Here is a 17,842-nt window from a genome sequence, read left to right as displayed (position 1 = left end):
GAGTGTGCTGCCGCGTATGCCCTGCCGGGTGTGCGCTGCTAGGTGTGCCCTGCCGGGTGTGCGCTGCCGGGTGTGCGCTGCCAGGTGTGCCCTGCCGGGAGTGTGCTGCCGGGTGTGCCTGGCCGGGAGTGTGCTGCTGGTTGTGCCCTGCCGGGAGTGCGCTGCTAGGTGTGCGCTGCCGGGTGTGCGCTGCCGGGTGTTCGCTGCCGGGTGTGCCCTGCCAGGAGTGTGCTGCCGGGTGTGCCTGGCCGGGAGTGTGCTGCTGGGTGTGCCCTGCCGGGTGTGCGCTGCTGGGTGTGTCCTGCCGGGTGTGTGCTGCCGGTGTGTGCTGCCGGGTGTACCCTGCCGGGAGTGTGCTGCCGGGTGTGCCTGGCCGGGAGTGTGCTGCCGGGTGTGCGCTGCCGGGTGTGCCCTGCCGGGAGTGTGCTGCCGGTGTGTGCTGCCGGGTGTGCCCTGCCGGGTGTGCGCTGCCGGTGTGTGCTGCCGGGTGTGCGCTGCCGGGTGTGCGCTGCCGGGTGTGCCTGGCCGGGAGTGTGCTGCCGGGTGTGCGCTGCCGGGTGTGCCCTGCCGGGAGTGTGCTGCTGGGTGTGCCTGGCCGGGTGTGTGCTGCCGGGTGTGCGCTGCCGGGTGTGCGCTGCCGGGTGTGCACGGTGGCTCCCGCATCCACCACAGAGGCCCAGAGCCTGGAGGCGCCTCATGTTGAAGGCCTGTGTTTGGGGGCTGCCCTGGCGAATTTCTAGCTCTTAGGCAAGGCACCAGCATGAGAACTCACTCAGCTGACACTAGGCCCCGGCCAGGCTGGGCCTGAGAGGGTCTGGACTGAACCCCGACAGGCAACCGACCTCATCAGGGTGGTCATGCCCAGGAGCCCTCCAGGAGGGGTGGACCGAGTCGTGAGGCAGAGTCTCACCTTAACATCTTTGCGTTCCTAGAATCAGGGTCACGAAGTATTAGTGTTTCAGAAACTGCGAGGCCTCAGTTACAACGTGTAATTTTGCTTTTTTGCATTTGTATTTGGAGGTAATCTGGTCTGTTTTCTTTTCCCTGCTCTCTCCATCAGAGTTTGTAATTAATGCCCCTTCTCCGTCCTCAGTGGAATCAGCTTATCCCTGTCCTTGGTCTGGACAGAGCCATTTAGGGTCCAGCGGAACTCAGCTGAGAACCGCCCAGGTCGCGCCCTTCATAAACGATGTGTCTTTAGCCGCTTTCCAATGTCTTCTACAGGTTATTGGTCCGTTAAGGAAGGAAAAGTGGCGATATCAGTAAATGCTAAAATATTTGATAAGATTCAGCAAAACAACATGTTAACACTGACAAGTAAAATCAAGAAGCAGACAGATGTGCTCACTTTCACCATTATTATTTTGTTTCTTGACATTTATCACTAATGCATTAAGACAAACAAAATAAGCAGGATAAGAGACGAAATGAAGAAATTAAAAATACCTTTATTTTCAGATCATATTTTTATATACCCAGAAAACCAAAGTATAGAAAAGATCAAGAGCACATTAAACTACCTTCAACCCGTTAAATATGCGGATGGAAAAATTCACAGTTATGATTCAGAGCTATAGAATATCTACAAGTGAATTTAAGCAGAAAGGTATAGGATTATATGAAGAAAACTACTCAGTCTCATTGAAAAATGTAAAACAGGCCTCCCGCCTTCTGAGATGGCCCACACTCTGTCTGTGAAGTGTGTTTCTCCCAAGGCTGTCTCACCACTTTTTTTTTTTCTTTTTTTTTTTTGCGGTACGCGGGCCTCTCACTGTTGTGGCCTCTCCTGTTGCGGAGCACAGGCTCCGGACGTGCAGGCTCAGCGGCCATGGCTCACGGGCCCAGCCGCTCCACGACATGTGGGATCTTCCCGGACCGGGGCACGAACCCGTGTCCCCTGCATCGGCAGGCGGACTCTCAACCACTGCGCCACCAGGGAAGCCCTGTTCTCACCTTTTGAGACAGACTGCATTATGTCTATGGAATGTGTATCTCTCTAAATAAATCCACTTCTTACCTATCCAAAAAAAGAACATTTAAAACAATATCTGAGCATGTGGAGAGATCCCAGAAACTCCAAAATATACTATGATTTTATTAATGAAACCCCAACTCTGCTCTCAATAACACTGCACTTCTTTGTTTTGAAATGGGTGGAATTATTTTAAAATTCACATGAAAATGGAATAGGGCAAAAGCTCCGAGGCCGATAAAAGTGGGAAGACGTGCTCAGCTCCAGGAGGCAGTGGGAAAATACGAAATTAAATGCGAACATGCATTTCACACTCGTGAGATGGGGAGAACGTCAAGAAACGAAGACTCGGACACGGCCGGTGGCCATATAGACTGATGCAACCATTCCGAGGAGCCATCTGGCATTTCCTAGTAGAGCTCGTCAACCGGGCCGTTCCCACACGCGCCAGCCCAGGGCTGAGTTCTCAATCCGGGGCCTCGGGACCCCCATAAATAACACTCTTCAAAAGTATTGAAGATGCCAAGAGCTTTTCGTTTATGTGGGTTCTAACTGCCAATATTAACACCTGTTGGAGTACCTTATTAGAAATTAAACCTAAGATTTAAGAAATATTCACTTCAAAATAACAATAAACTCACTACAATGGTAACCTAAGTAACAATTACATGGAAAATATGTTTTCCAAAACAAGAAGTTTTAGCGAGAAGAGTGGCATCGTGTCACCTTTCCTCAAATCTCTGGCTTCAGAGAGGTCAGCGTCAACTGTGGCACATGGCTTGGTTGGAAAATGTGAGAGGATCTGGGAAATCCAGACTCACACGCTTATACGTTTGGGAAAGAAAGGAAGGTTTAATAACATCTTCAGGTCACAGACGTTCTTCCTCGTGACGACACCCAAACTCAACAAGCGGTGGTCCCTCTCGGGCTGGTTGCAACGTGGAATCTGAAGTTGTATCGATGAACTTTCACTTCTGTCTTACTGGAATCCATCTGTCCGTCCTGCGCCTGGACCAGTCCTTATGCACACTTGTTCCTGTGGCATCACACACTGGGCATTTGGAAGATAACGGATCACCAAGCAATGGAGGTGACAGTCATGTATCAAAGTGTCGCTTTTGTGAACGTCACCATCAGTCTCAGCAGAAAAGTCTTTAGTTTGGTAAATTGGCGAGCTTATGGTGGTGGATGCAGGTTTTTCAAAATCCCAGTCTTTGCGTGAAAGCTTGAATTTTATTGTTGGTCACAAACACTCCGTTTTCCTTAAAGGGACAGGCTCACTTTGTTGTTTTCAAGAAAATGTCTGCCAGGTCTGAATAATCAGAGCTTCTATCAGTCCTTCCTTCAAGTAAAAAGTTGTTGCATTAACATGTGTGTGTATTTTTCAGCCAGCAGCTCAAACAGCTGCACACGTGCTTTTCCCCAACCTCCCCGCAGGCCTGGAACTGAAGTGCTTTGTGTGTATCTGCCATTTGGTCACACGGCAGATTAAGCCATGGACTCAAGGGCCAGGATTTGATAGAATTAACCCTTCTCCAGCAGGTGCTGCCTCTGAGGGCCCCAGGCAGCTTTCTGACACTGTCTTCTGGAGTGTTCCATTGGAACCGTGCTGGCCAGAACTCCTCACCCCATGTGGTCCCAGGGTCCCAGGGTCAAGGGTGAGGTTGTGTGAGGCTGGGAAGGCGGAAGTGAAGGGGAGGCCAGGATGCTCTGAAGGCTGCAGTGGCTTACGGTCGTGGGGGGTTAGAGGCATCGACGCAGCAGGGGAGAGACACAGCTGTCTCAGCTGTTCCAGTTTGTCTGGTGCAGTGTAACTGGCCACGTGAGCCATTTTGGGGAACTGGTTCCATGGCATTTTGGGGGCACCTGCTCAGGTTCAGGTGCTGTGATACTGTGTCCCTGCCCTTGAGGAGCTGAGGACAGACCTCAGTTCCTTCATTCAGATCTCTGCTGTTTGGTGTCAAGGTTGATTCAGGTTTCCCCTGTAACAGACAACGCACGGAAGACCCTCCCTCCCCTCCCTCGTGGCAGAGCCGCTAAAGGCCCGTCAGTATCCATGCTTTCCTTCCTCAATGACAAAATGCTTATATTATTCTGGGCAACAATGTTCCAACTAAATCTGACCAAAGTCCCTTGCAATTTAGGGTGGCAAGTAAGGCATCTGAGGAAGTTAGGTGCAAATTCTAGGAAACGTCCTTAAGAAAGTAATAGGCAGGTATGTGGGTTTTTCTTGCCCTTTCCCCACTTTCTCCTGCTTCCTGCCCAGCAACAGGGGAGATGGAGGAGATGCCTGGCTCTCCAGCAGCCTTCCAGGACTATGAGGCCCTCTTGAGGATGAAAGCCACAAGCCCAACAGAGCAGAAAGACTGAGGGCCCTGGCATCTGCCTGCGCCGTGAAGCTGCTGTGTGGGCCTGGCTTCTCTTATGTGAGAGAGAAATAAAATTCCATCCCATGTCAGTGTTATTTCCGGCCTCTGTTTTTTGCAGCCAAACTCAATTTTTAACAGAGAATTTAGTACCAGAAAGGGGAAAGGGTATTGGCAACAGCGGCTCCTGGAACAATGTACCAGCCAAGTGGAGGCAGCTGAATGGGGGGCAGAGGGGTCACGAGGGCCTACCCATTGCCGCTGGAAAGCCGGTGACACGCGCCATGTCACGGGGATCGTGTGGCCAGACTGCCATCCACCTGGCCCACCTTGGCAGGCAGACACACACAGGCAGGCTGGCAGCGCTGGGGGGATGGGGGGAATACGTGCAGAACCCTGGTGAGAGCTGGGCCCTCTTGGCACCTTGAGCAAGGCCCCAACAGCAGAAGGGGAGCCCGGGGGGCACGCAGCATCCTAGGGCCAAGGCCCCTCACGCCATGCGTGTATGGGGTCCCCGAGTCGGGATAGGGGAGGCCGGGAGGGCCGCAGGTGTGGGCAGGGCCCCGGGGTCCCGGGCTGCTCTCATCTCAGAGGCCACAGACAGCGTGGGGGCCTCGCTCCCCGGGGAGGGCCCGGCACACGGACCCCGCCCTCCCTCCTGCTCCAGCTGCTGTCTCATTTCACATCCACAAAGTGCCCTCAATGCAGGCCTCGCCCCCCAAGCTTTCCACCAGCTTCTGGAACTTTCCCATCTTATTACTCGGTGTGTGGTGTGTTACTACTCCTGTCAAGCCCACAGCTCAGGCTGCCGGGGGTCTGGGGGCCCGCCTCTCCCCAGCTGCTTGCCCCTCAGGCCACGAGCTCAGCTCACAAAAGCCCATTACTGTTGAAATTTAGATTCCGGCTTCATGCCTGACCCCCACCTCCCTTATTTTCCAAAACGCCTTCGTCTTTTCCTGTTCAGAGAACTTTCAAGAGCCCTTCCAAGTTCTCCGGGAACAGTGCGGCTCCCCGGGATGCCAGCTGGCATCTCCTGCAATTATCCTTAAATTATAGGGACAATTTTAATTTCACAATAATTAGAAATATCAACTGCAGCTCAAGCCTTCGAAACTAATGGAATTTTAATGGGCAGCTGCTCAGGTTACAGCCAAGGATAGTAACACTCCACCACTGTGCGGAGGGGGTGGCTGCAGGCGTCCGTGCAGGGGGGCGCAGGGCGGGCTGGCCGATGCTCTGGGGCCGCCCTGGAGGCTGGGAGGTGATGGGCGCACCCAGTCCTGTGGACTAGAGCCTGCATCCCGGACTTTGGGCCCCAAGCTCAGTGTATTTCCCTCCTGAAGATGCATCCCGGGCCCAGGTCCACCCATCGGCAGCCCCCGACGCGCTTGGATCCGAGCTCCTTCCCCCCAAGGCCAGAGCCCACCCCACCCTGGCGCCCACAGGGTGGGCCACGAGGAGCTTCCTCTGAGGGATCTGGGAGTCGTGATGCTCACCCACTCGTGTCTCTCCTCTCAGGATTGCAGTCCAGTGTCCGAAAACCATCGTTTCACGTGTTTGGTCCAGTTTTCAGTTGTTTGAAGTGGGTGGGCGCGGGTGGGAGAGTGATTCCATCCAGACCTGTGACACCACCGGGGTGGAAATTATAAGTTAATGGTGCCTTTAGGTAGGCAGAGGTTTTGCTTTTGATAAAATCAAAATTACCTAACATTTTTCTTTTATGGCTAGAGTTTTTGTGGTGTAAGAAATCTTCACCAAGGTCATGAATTTATTTTCCCACATCCTATTCTAGCAGCTGTGATGATGTTTGGATCTTTGATCCAACTCAGATTAATTATTGTGTATGATGTGAGTTAGATATCAAGGTTCATTTTTCTCCATGGTTATCCAGTTACTCCAACACATCCCCCCACGGAATTTTTCTGGTGCCTTTGTCAAAAATCAATTCACTGAACACGAGTGGGTCTAATTTCTAGACTCCGTTCAGTTCTGCTGGTCAAATGTCCACATCATCATGATTACTGACTGTAGTTTATAGAAAGTCTTGAGGTCAGATAGTGTGAATCTTCCAACTTTACTTCTTTTCTGAAATTGTTTTGTTTACTACAGATCTTTTGCATTTCCTTATACATTTTAAATCAGCTTGTCAGTTTGTATCCAAAAAAAAAGCCTGCTGAATTTTGATTGACACAGCATAGATCTATAGATCAACTTGAAGAGAATTGACATGTTACCAATCAATATTGAATCTTGCAATTTTTGAACGTGATATATCGCTCCCTTTGGAGAAATCTAATGCATACTTCATTAAATCTATTCCTCAGTATGTAAATTCTCCAATTATTTGTTGGTAGTATATAGAAATACAATTGTCGTTTGTATCTGTAGCTTGCAACCCTGCCAAACTTGCTTATTAGTCTAATAGCTTTTTAAATAAGTTCCTTAGGACTTTCCAGGTTTATAACCAGGTTTTCTGTGAATAAAGGCAATTTGCTTCTTGTCCTGTAACAGGTATGCCTTTTATTTTTGTTTCTTGCTTTATTCCTCTGGCTGGGACCTCTAGGACAATGTTGAAAAGAAGTTATGAGAGTGGCATCATTGCCTCATTCCTGAGCTAAGGGGGAAAATTGTCTTTTACCAATGAGTGTGATGTTAGCTATAGGTTTTTCATAGATGCTCTAAATTTATTAAATTGAGGAAATTGCCTTCTATTTTTAGTTTGTTTAGAGTTTTTAATCACAAATGTGTAGTGAATTTTGACAAGTGCTTTTTCAGCATTTATTGAGATAATTGCAAGATTTTTTTCCTTTATTTTGATAATGTGGTGAATTATAAGGGTTGCATTTCAAATGTTAAATCAACCTTGCATTGCTGGGATAAGCCATACTTGTTCATGGTTTTATTTATAGTAATATTTTGCTGAGGATTTTTATATCTATGTTCATGAGGACATGGGTCTGTACTTTCCCTCTTCTCATTATGTCCTAGTGAAGTTTTGGTGTCAGAGTTATGCAGACCTCACAAAATGAGTTCCAAAGTGTTCCAACTTTCTCTGTTTTCCAAAAAAGTTTGTGTAGGAATGGTGCTATTTCTTCCTTAAATATTTGATTCACTCCAACAACGTATGGTTCTGGGATTTTATTTGTTGGTAACTTTCTATATGGAAAATGCTGGCTTTTTTCCCTAAAAACTTATTATGAAAATGTCAACCACTCAGAAAAGTGGACAGAATTGTATAATGAACAGTCACATCCATTTCCTAGGTTAACATCTTGCTGTACTTTCCTTAGCAGATATCTATCCATCACACCATCTTATTTCTTGATGCATTCCTAAATCACAGACATCAGCACATTTTCCCTTAAAGATTCTTAATTCTTTGTTCAATTTATTTAACTGATATAGGGGTAGTCAGACTTTCTACTTCCTCTTGTGTAATTTTTGTTGTGTTTTTAAATGAATTTTTCTATTTTTATATAAAAATGTATTGGCAAGTTTATTGTCATCAAGTTGTTCATACAACCCTCTTACTATCCATTAGATATCTGTGGGCCCTGTAACGATATTCCTGATATTAGTAGTTTGTGTTTCCCTCTGACCTTCATTTGTCTTACTAAGGTTTGACAAATTGTATTAATCTTTTTGAAACACCAACTTTTGGCTCTCTTGTTTGTTTGTTTTCCCTGCGGTTTGGCTCTTCTGTATTTTGCTAATTTCTGCTCTTATTTTTATTATTTCCTTCCTTTCCTTCATTTACTTTAGGTTTAATTTGCTCTTTATTTTCTTGCCTCTTAATGTAAGGCTTAGATCATTAATTTTAAACCACTTTTTGTCTGTTTAAACACTTGAAATTGAAACCACAATTTTTGATATACTGAGTTTTTTACAATTCAGTTTAATATATTTTTCTAATTTCCCTTGTGATTTCTTCTTTGACCTTTGGATTATTTAGAAGTGTGTTACCTAATTGTCAAAAGTTGAGTGATTTTCTAGGTATCATTATTGATTTCTGTTGTCAGAGAATATATGCTGTATGACTTCAGTCCTTTAAAATTAACAAGATTTATCTTATGGCCCAGCATATGTTGTCTCTCGGAAAATGTTTAATGTACACTTGAAAACAATCTGTATTCTGTAGCTGATGGGTGTAGTCTTCTATACACTTCCTGATTATTTTGATTTTTCATCAATTTATGATAGAAAAATGTTAAAATATTGCTATAAATCTATTAAATTATTTGTCTATTATTTTTGTCTCCTCTTAGTTCTCACAATTTTGCTTCAAATATTTGAAGATGTAGCCGCTCCAGCTTTCTTATGGCTATTTTCCCATGGTATTTCTTTTTCTATCCTTTCACTTTCAATCTAAATGTGTTTTTCTATTTAAAGTGTGTCTCTGTTAAACTAGAATATAGCAGGTTTTTTTAAAATCCAGTCTGACATGTCCTGCCTTTTAATTGGAGTGTTTAGCCTATTTATATTTAATGTAATTAGTGATATTGTAGGTTTAAGTCTACTTGTAATCTTACTAATTGTTTTCTGTTTGTCCTATTGGTTCTTTGCTCTTTTATTTCTCCCTTTCCTATCTTCTTTTGGATTAACTGATTTAAAATTTAAAAAATTTTATCTCCTCCATTGGCTCTTTAGCTACAATGCTCTTTGAATTATTTTTTTAGAGGTGGCTCTAGGGATTCTAATATGTATCCTTAATCTACTTTTTTATTAAATCTTTTTTTAAATTAATATTTTTAAAATTTATTTATTTTTGGCTGCATTGGGCCTTCATTGCTGCGCATGGGCTTTCTCTAGTTGCGGTGAGTGGGGGCTACTCTTCATTGCCATGTGCGGGCTTCTCATTGCGGTGGCTTGTCTTATCGTGGAGCACGGGCTCTAGGCACGCGGGCTTCAGTAGTTGTGGCACGCGGGCTCAGTAGTTGTGGCTTGCAGGCTCTAGAGCGCAGGCTCTGTAGTTGTGGTGCACGGATTTAGTTGCTCCACAGCATGTGGGATCGTCCCAGACCAGGGATTGAACCTGTGTCCCCTGCATTGGCAGGCGGATTCTTAACCACTACACCACCAGGGAAGTCCCCCTTAATCTACTTTGAAATCATATTATACTACTTCACGTATCATGTAAAGACCTTTCAACATACAATTCCATTTCCCTCCCATCTTTTGTGCTACTGTTGCGTATAATTTACATGTACTTTTATTATAAACCTCATAAAACATTGTTATTATATTTGCTTTAAATGTTCAATTGTCCTTTAAAGAAAGGAAAAACAGGGAAATGGGTCTTTCCTATTTACACACATATTTACCATTTCTAGTGCTCTTCATTCCTTCGTGTAGATCCAGGCTTCCATCTGGCATCATTTCCCTTCAGCCAAAGAACTTCATTTGGCATTTCTTGCAGCATGTGTTTACTAGCAACGGATTCACTTTTGTTTACCTGAAAATGCCTTTATTGTGCCTTTATTTCTCAAGGCTATTTTCACTGGATCTAGACTTCTCAGTTGACAATTCTTCCTCCCAGTCTTTTAAAAGTGTTGCTCTTTTGTCTTGGGGCTTCCTTTGTTTCTGATAAGAACTCACTCATTTTTATTATTTTGGTAATGTATGTAATATTTTTTTCTCTAGATGTTTCTAAGATTTTAGTTTTCGTTTTCAACAATTTGTGTCTAGGTATGTTTTCTTAGTATTTATCCTGTTTGGAGTTTGTTGAATTTGGAGATCTATGGATTGATTTTTTTTAAAAATCAAATTTGAGAAAACCTTGGCTGCTATCTCTTCTAATGTATTTCCCCCATTTTATCTTTCTGGGACTCCAGTTACACATATGTCACACCACTTTGTATCATCCCATAGGCCACAGCACTCTTTTCCTTTTACTCAGTCTTTTTTCTCTCTTTGTGGTTTAGTTTAGATTATTCATATTGATCTGTCTTCAAGTTCACTGAAATTTTCTTTTTCAGTGTCTAGAAGCCTAGCCAATCATTTTTTATTTCAGGTACTGTGATACTGTAGTTTTCAGTTATTAAACTTCTTTTGAGATTTTAGAGTTTCCATTTGTCTTCCGAAATGCCCCATCTCTTTATCTATTATTTCTTTCTCTGTAAATTCTCCTACATATTCATAATTTTTTTAACATTATGTGTCTGTTAATTTCAATTCCTGGATTATCTGGGGTCTACATCTTTTGACTGTGTTTTCTTTTGATTATAGGTCAAGTTTTTCTGCTTTTTCACGTTTCTTATAAATTTTTATTCCATTGGAGACATTGTGTGCAAATGAACAGTGGTGACTGATATGTAATGTTTTGTTTTGATTTTGTTCTGTTTATTTCCCACAGAAGGCAAGCTGTTTCCTCAGTTTGGGTGGGGAGCCTATCATTCAGATTCCTACAAGAGTCAAGGTGGCTCTGGAACTGGGACACACCTGCTGTCAAGCCTCTCCTTTCACTTGCTTTACAACATTTGAGTCTGGGTGGGACTTGGTGATTTGTCATCTAACACGGCTGGTTTCTCTCCATCCCAGCTCCTCTGTCCACTGTTATGTTGACCAGACTCCTGTGCCAGGTGTGGACGTTGCTGCCATAGTCTGTTCTTGTTTTTGTTTTCTTTTTTACATTTTTAACTTATTTTATTGAAGTACAGTTGATTTACAATGTTGTGTTAGTTTCTGGTGTACAGCAAAGTGATTCAGTTTTATATATATGTGTATAAAATATGTATATATATATTCTTTTTCATATTCTTTTCCATTATGGTTTATCATAGGATATTGAATATAGTTCCCTATGCAACTATAGAGTAGGACCTTGTTATTTATCCATTCTATAAAATTTTTTTATTGAGGTATTTTTACTTGTCATAATATTCATCCATTTCAAGTTATACATTTTAACAATTTTTTTCGGCTGTGCCACGAGGCTTGTGGGATCTTAGTTCCCCGACCAGGGATTGAACCTGGGACCACGGCAGTGAAAGCGCAGAGTCCTAACTACTCGACTGCCAGGGAATTCCCTAATGTTTTTTTTTTTTTTTAACATCTTTATTGGGGTATAATTGCTTTACAATGGTGTGTTAGTTTCTGCTCCACAACAAAGTGAATCAGTCATACATAAACATATCCTAATGATTTTTTAAAGTAACTTTACTGAGTGATGCAACCATCACCATAAATTAGTTTTGTTTTTGTTTTTTAATTGAAGTATCGTCGAATTACAGTGTTTCAGTTCTACAGCAAAGTGATTCAGATTTTTTTTTAAGATTCTTTTCCATTATAAGTTATTACAAGGTACTGAATATAGTTCTCTGTTCTATACAGTAGGTCTTTGTTATTTATCTATTTTATATACAGTCGTGTGTATCTGTTACTGCAGTCTGTTCTTGATGAAGAGCTGTCTTTCTCCGGAACTCAGTTCATAAAAGTTTCCTTGTACCTACTGGTCTACTAACCCCATAGAAAAGTATAATTATTTTTTTCCCTGGATTTTTCTTGTTGTTACCATGGGCGTGGAAGCCTTTGCCACCTTCTACACCCGAGGTGGAGGAAGCACCATTTTCTTTCCTTATTATGCTCCACATTGAAAGTGCTTAAGTTAAGATAGAAGACAAATTCACACATTTGTCAAATCCTTCCTCGCAGGTGGAGTGAACACCATAGATTCTCACATAATAAATGCTGTTTCCCGACAGTGCTGATGTCCGTTTGCCTTGCTTTCCTTCCTATTTCTATTCACGCTTGTTTCCAGAGGTTCTCAGAAGTTAGCAGAGCATTTGCTGCAGTTTCCCTGAGAGCTGAGGAGCATTTGCAACACGGAGTGTCCATAGCCCCGTACATGTAAGTGCATGTGGCACGGGACCTGACTGCGACAAGGGACCCTCATTGCAGACCCCCAGCAGGGTGGACACTGGACACCAAAGCTGTGAATTGTTTATTTAAGAAGTTCCATTAGGGCTTCCCTGGTGGCGCAGTGGTTGAGAATCTGCCTGCCAATGCAGGGGACATGGGTTCGAGCCCTGGTCTGGGTGGATCCCACATGCCGCGGAGCAACTGGGCCCGTGAGCCACAACTACTGAGCCTGTGCGTCTGGAGCCTGTGCTCCGCAACAAGAGAGGCCGCGATAGTGAGAGGCCCGCGCACCGCGATGAAGAGTGGCCCCCCTCGCTGCTGTGTTGGGTCTTCGTTTCTGTGTGCGGGCTTTCTCTTGTTGCAGAGCACGGGCTCTAGGCAGGCGGGCTTCAGTAGTTGTGGTGAGCAGGCTTCAGTAGTTGTGGCTTGTGGACTCTATAGAGTGCAGGCTCAGTAGTTGTGGCACCCGGGCTTAGTTGCTCTGCGGCATGTGGGATCTTCCCAGACCAGGGCTCGAACCCATGTCTTCTGCACTGGCAGGCAGATTCTTTTTTTTTTTTTTTTTTTTGTGGTACACGGGCCCCTCACTGTTGTGGCCTCTCCCCTAGCGGAGCATAGGCTCCGGATGCGCAGACTCAGCAGCCATGGCTCATGGGCCCAGCCACTCTGCGGCATGTGGGATCTTCCCAGACCGGGGCACGAACCCGTGTCCCCTGTATCGGCAGGCGGACTCTCAACCACTGCGCCACCAGGGAAGCCCGGCAGGCAGATTCTTAACCACTGTGCCACCAGGGAAGCCCTAGCTTCTGTCATTTTAGATTAAGAAATGATCTCAATTGAAGAGAGATTTGAATAAATTGAGTAATATTTTGGTATTTTAAAAATAATATCTCAACATGGAAAATTTGAAATAAGAACTTTCGAAATACTCTGTGAAGCTAGATGTAGTTTTAAGAGATGGTGAAAATCTTCCTATGTTATAGTGATTTCTATGATGAGATTAAAGTAGTTTGTAATAATTTCTGTGATAACAATAATGTCTCGTACGCCACCCCATAATATTTGAACATGATACGTAAAATCTGTGGTTCTTTTCCAACTATAAATATTTGCTCTAAGAATTTTAGTCACAGTTATGTTTGCTTCTGCCTCAGCAGAGAAAAGTTTCTTCAAATTGAAAATACAACACAAATTATGTGGAAATCTGAATTGTAGCAACATAATTACAGATTTTGCTGAAATGAAGGCAGGAAAAGTTACTTTTGTAATAACTATCATTTATGATATTTATCATAAATAACATTTAATTAATCATTCATGAATAGTGTATTTTTTCTGTTATTACTCATCCATTCACAGTTGACCCATCAAAGTCCCTAGACATAAGCAACAATACATAGTTTTGATAATTTGATATTGTGTGGTCATATAAAAACCAGAGCTTTAGAAGATATACAAATGGCCAACATGCACTTGAAAAGATGCTCAACGTCAGTAACCATCAGAGAAATGCAAATCAAACCCACAATGAGGTACTACCTCACACCCATCAGAATGGCCATAAAAAAATAAAAAACAAAAAACAGAAAATAATATGTGTTGGTAAGGATGTGGAGAAATTGGAATCCTCGTGCAGTGTTTGTGGGTTGTGAAATACCGCTGTGGAAAACAGTGTGGCGGTTCTTCAAAAAATTAAAAACAGAATTATCATCTGACCCGGCAATTCTACTTCTGAGTGTAAACCCAAAAGAATTGAAAGCAGGGACTGGAATAGATACTTGTACCCCCATGTCCACAGCAGCATCATTCACAACAGCCAGAAGGTGGGAGCAGCCCAAGTGTCCGTGAATGGGTGGATGGATGGATGGATAAACGAAATGTGGTCCATCCTACAATAGGATATTAGCCAGCCTTGAAGAGGAAGGAAATTCTGACACATGCTAAACATGGATGAACCTTGAGACATTATGCTCAGTGAAATAAACCAGTCACGAAAAGACAAATACTGTATGATTCCACTAATATGAGGTCCCTAGAGGAGTCAAATTCACAGAGACAGAAAGTAAAATGGTGGGGCCAGGGCAGGGGGATGGGGAGTGAATGTCTAATGGGGACAGGTTTCAGTTTGGGAAGATGAAAAAGTTCTGTGGATGGATGGTGGGGACGGCTGTACAACAGTGTGAATGCACTTAACACCACTGAACTGTACACCTAAAAATGGTTAAGATGGTGAATATATTTGCTTTTTTGTGGTTTTTTTTGGCTGTACTGCGCGGCTTGTGGCTTGCGGGGTCTTATTTCCCTGACCAGGGATTGAACCCAGGCCCTGGCAGTGGAAGCACAGAGTCCCAACCACTGGACCACCAGGGAATTCCTTATGTTTGTCTATTTTACCAAAAAAAAAAAAAAAATTGGAGAAAAACCCATAGCTTCAGCTCTTTTTTTTCAATTTTGTTGTTTTTTAGGAATTTTGTCAAGGTGGAAGGACAGAAGGAAGGCATTTTATTGAACATTTTACTGGCTTCAGTTATATTTATTAGTATTCAGGCAGATGTGGTGTGTGGTTCCCATCTGCACTGTGACTCGGGGGCCCTGAGTATTAGGGATGCTGTGGAAGAGCTGAAGGCTGGCAGGGACCCTGCCCCTGGGTCCTGGTGTCCCAGGCAGCTTTTAAAAACTCCTATAGACTGGGGGCTTAGACACCAATCTTTTATTCCTCACATTTCTGGAGGCTGGACGTCTAAGATCAAGGCGCTGGCAGATCTGGTGTCTGGTGACGCTTCGTGGCTCATAGACTGTGGCTGTCTTCTTGCTGTGTGCTCACGTGGCACCAGGGGTGAGGGAGCTCCCTGGGGGGGGGTCTTTTTTCAAAGGGCACTAATCCTATTCATGGGGGCCCCACCCTCAGGACCATCCACCTCCAGGACACAAACGTTCAGACCACAGCACCAGCCCTTAGAGTTCCTGCCTATGTATGAGCCACAGCTGCAGACACTCAAGTCACCCACCTGGAAGGTCCCACCTGTCTCAGGACCCTGACATGAATGTCCAACGCAGCACTGACCAGCGGGGCTCCGAGACGGCCCTAGAGGAACCTGGATTCAAGAGGACGAGGCCCGGGGACCCTTTGGCCTCAGGTGAGACACTCCCCTTAGTCTCACACAGAGGGGAGCACAGGCCCCCTGAGACAGGCACGCAGGCCCGGGATCTGACCCTGGGTGGGCAGGTGGTCGTCTGATGGGTGGGTGGTTGGGTGGGTTCCTTTCCTTTTTAAAGCAAAGGAATCATAGCAGCCTCCCCAGGAGGCCATGTCTCTCATGGGTGGACACAGCCTGTCCTGGGGCCCCAGCAGGCCCCCTGCTCCTCAGGGAGGGAAGGCCCGGAAATGCACCCTGTCACCTTGGATCTGAAAGGGGTGAGATTGAAAAGCGTGTGAAAACTCCGAGACTTCCTGCTCTTGGGGGTGCCCAGGGCGCAGGCAGGACTTTGTGGAATCGTCTATTCCTTCTCAGTTCTTGCCCTATCGCTGCCATATTAGCAGAGACATCCCGCAGCCCCGGGCTAGGGACTGCCTCTCGGGCGAGCCAGGAAATCCCATCACAGGACTAACTGGGAAACGTGCAGAGTCCAGATTCCTTTAGGTGTGAGAGGCAGTGCCTTTGTCCAGCCTGGGTGTCTCCCTGGTTATTCGTGATGTCCGTCAGAGGTGGGGGGACTGAGGGCTGCGGGGGATCCAGGGACGCAGGACTTCCGATGCTAAAGCCTGGAAAGGCCCAGGTGAACTGGGACAGCTGGTCCTCATAAAAGGGAAAGGTCAGACCTTCACCCTGCAGTCTGAAACGTTTATTTCCTATGCAGTTGGTGGGTGGGAAAAGCATTTCTCACCATAGAACCAAAATGCAACTTTCTTTACTTTCTCCCTCTTTCTCGTCGCAGCCCGTGCAGGGGGGCAAACTTCCTAGGTCCCTAAAACTTTCTGGTGGCATTAGGGTTTTCCGCTCACTCTTACATAAAAAGCAGCTAGCTTTCCATCACTTAAGTGGCGAATATAGTCTCAATTCAGAATCAGTCCAAATCAGTGATATCAAGTCTGAGATACTTGAAAGCAAATCAAACCCTCCTGCCCTGGGCCAGCCGGGGGCTGGAATCCTGGGAAGGGGCGAGGTGAGCGTTTCCCTTTCCCCAGTCTCCTTCTCCCACTGTGCCCCAGCTAGTTGCCACAGTTTGTTTTTCTTTTCTTTTTTTTTTAAAGAAAAATTTTTTTTAATATTTATTTATTTATTTAGGCTGTGCCAGGTCTTAGTTGTGGCACGCAGGCTCTTTAGTTGCAGCATGAAGACTTCTTAGTTGTGCAACGTGGACTCTTAGTTGCGGCATGCAAACTCTTAGTTGCAGCATGCATGTGGGATTTAGTTCCTCTACAAGGGACTGAACCAGGGCCCCATGCATTGGGAGTCTTACCCACTGGACCACCAGGGAAGTCCCTAGTCGCCCCCATTTCTGTCCCTGCAGGTGGAATGGAGGGGGTGGGGGAGAGGGAGAGGACTGAGGGAACTTCTGGGGTCTGGGCCTGCCGGTACAACATTCCTATCTCTGCAGGTACTTCCATGGGTCCTTGGGTGAGTCCACGGGTGGACGGGTGGGGACTCCCCCGGACACCCCCTCCTTCCTCGGCCCTGAGGAATCAGGGTTCACTCCTGTCCTTGCTGTGGGCCCTCTGCCTCTTGGGGTGGCAGGCAGACAGGACAGTGATGCTGGCCCCACACATGGTCCACGGGATTCCTGGACATCCTTGTGCACACACAGTCAGGGTGTGGGATGGGCTTGGTGGCCCGGGACACAGGACACAGAGTGACACCTGGATGTGGAGGAGGCATCAAGTCTCCCCCATGCTGGGTGGGACCCGCAGCAGGACACCCCAAAGAATCTCTCCTCAAACCCTTCTCCACTCCCTCCAGTGGACAAGCGGTCCGGCTGTCTCGCCTTTGTAAGCTCCCCCTCGGCACTTCCCCGCCCCCTTACTCATCCATCGTAGCTGTCACACTGTCACCCGGATGCAGATGGACCCTGGCTCTGGCCTGCCCGTGGTGGGGCTGGGGGCTTTCCCTCCTGCTCGGTCTCATCACCTGACAGGTGGGATAATACTAATAATACCCACTCCACGAGGCCGGCTGACTAGGTGATGCCAAAAAATTCCCCACGCAGAACCCCTGTTGTCTCCATAGAAAACGCAGGAAGCACCCGTCTGAGGGGCGCCAGCACGGGGTGGGGAGCGGGGTGGGAGGCTCCGGGTCCTTACTGAGAGGTTACCCTGGGGCTTTGTCGTCCCTGGAGGTGGACGTGGGCGGCCTTACAGGCAGGCGTGGGGTCTTGTTCCTCGGCTGGTGCGAGCGTCCTGGCGCCCTGATCCCACGCAGGGCTCCCCGCAGCCTGAGAAGGAAGCTGTCCTGAGGAACGCGCCTGTCCCCCACCTGCCCCGGACCTGAGCTCGGTGGCGTGGGTCCGAGGGTGTCCGGGTCCCAGATAGAGGAGGGCGCATGACGGACAGGGCGACCCTGCCGGCCTCGCGACATTCCTCCCGGGGAACAGCGGGAACAGCCTCGCGCGCCCCGTGGCCGCGCTCCAGCTCCTCTGGGGGCCCTGCAGG

The 17,842-nt window shown here is 46.4% G+C and overlaps 1 protein-coding gene across 1 annotated transcript in view; it reads right to left on the bottom strand.

Moving 5' to 3' along the window:
* The window catches only part of LRPAP1 (LDL receptor related protein associated protein 1), a 462,538-nt gene that overhangs the window by 248,353 nt on the left and 196,343 nt on the right, over positions 1-17,842 (bottom strand). The window lies entirely within an intron of this gene.

The sequence above is a fragment of the Lagenorhynchus albirostris genome, chromosome 4, assembly GCF_949774975.1.
Source record: "Lagenorhynchus albirostris chromosome 4, mLagAlb1.1, whole genome shotgun sequence".
Classification (NCBI taxonomy): Eukaryota; Metazoa; Chordata; class Mammalia; order Artiodactyla; family Delphinidae; genus Lagenorhynchus; species Lagenorhynchus albirostris.
Note: the sequence above shows the minus strand (reverse complement) of the source record. Positions and strands in the feature narration are given on the sequence as shown.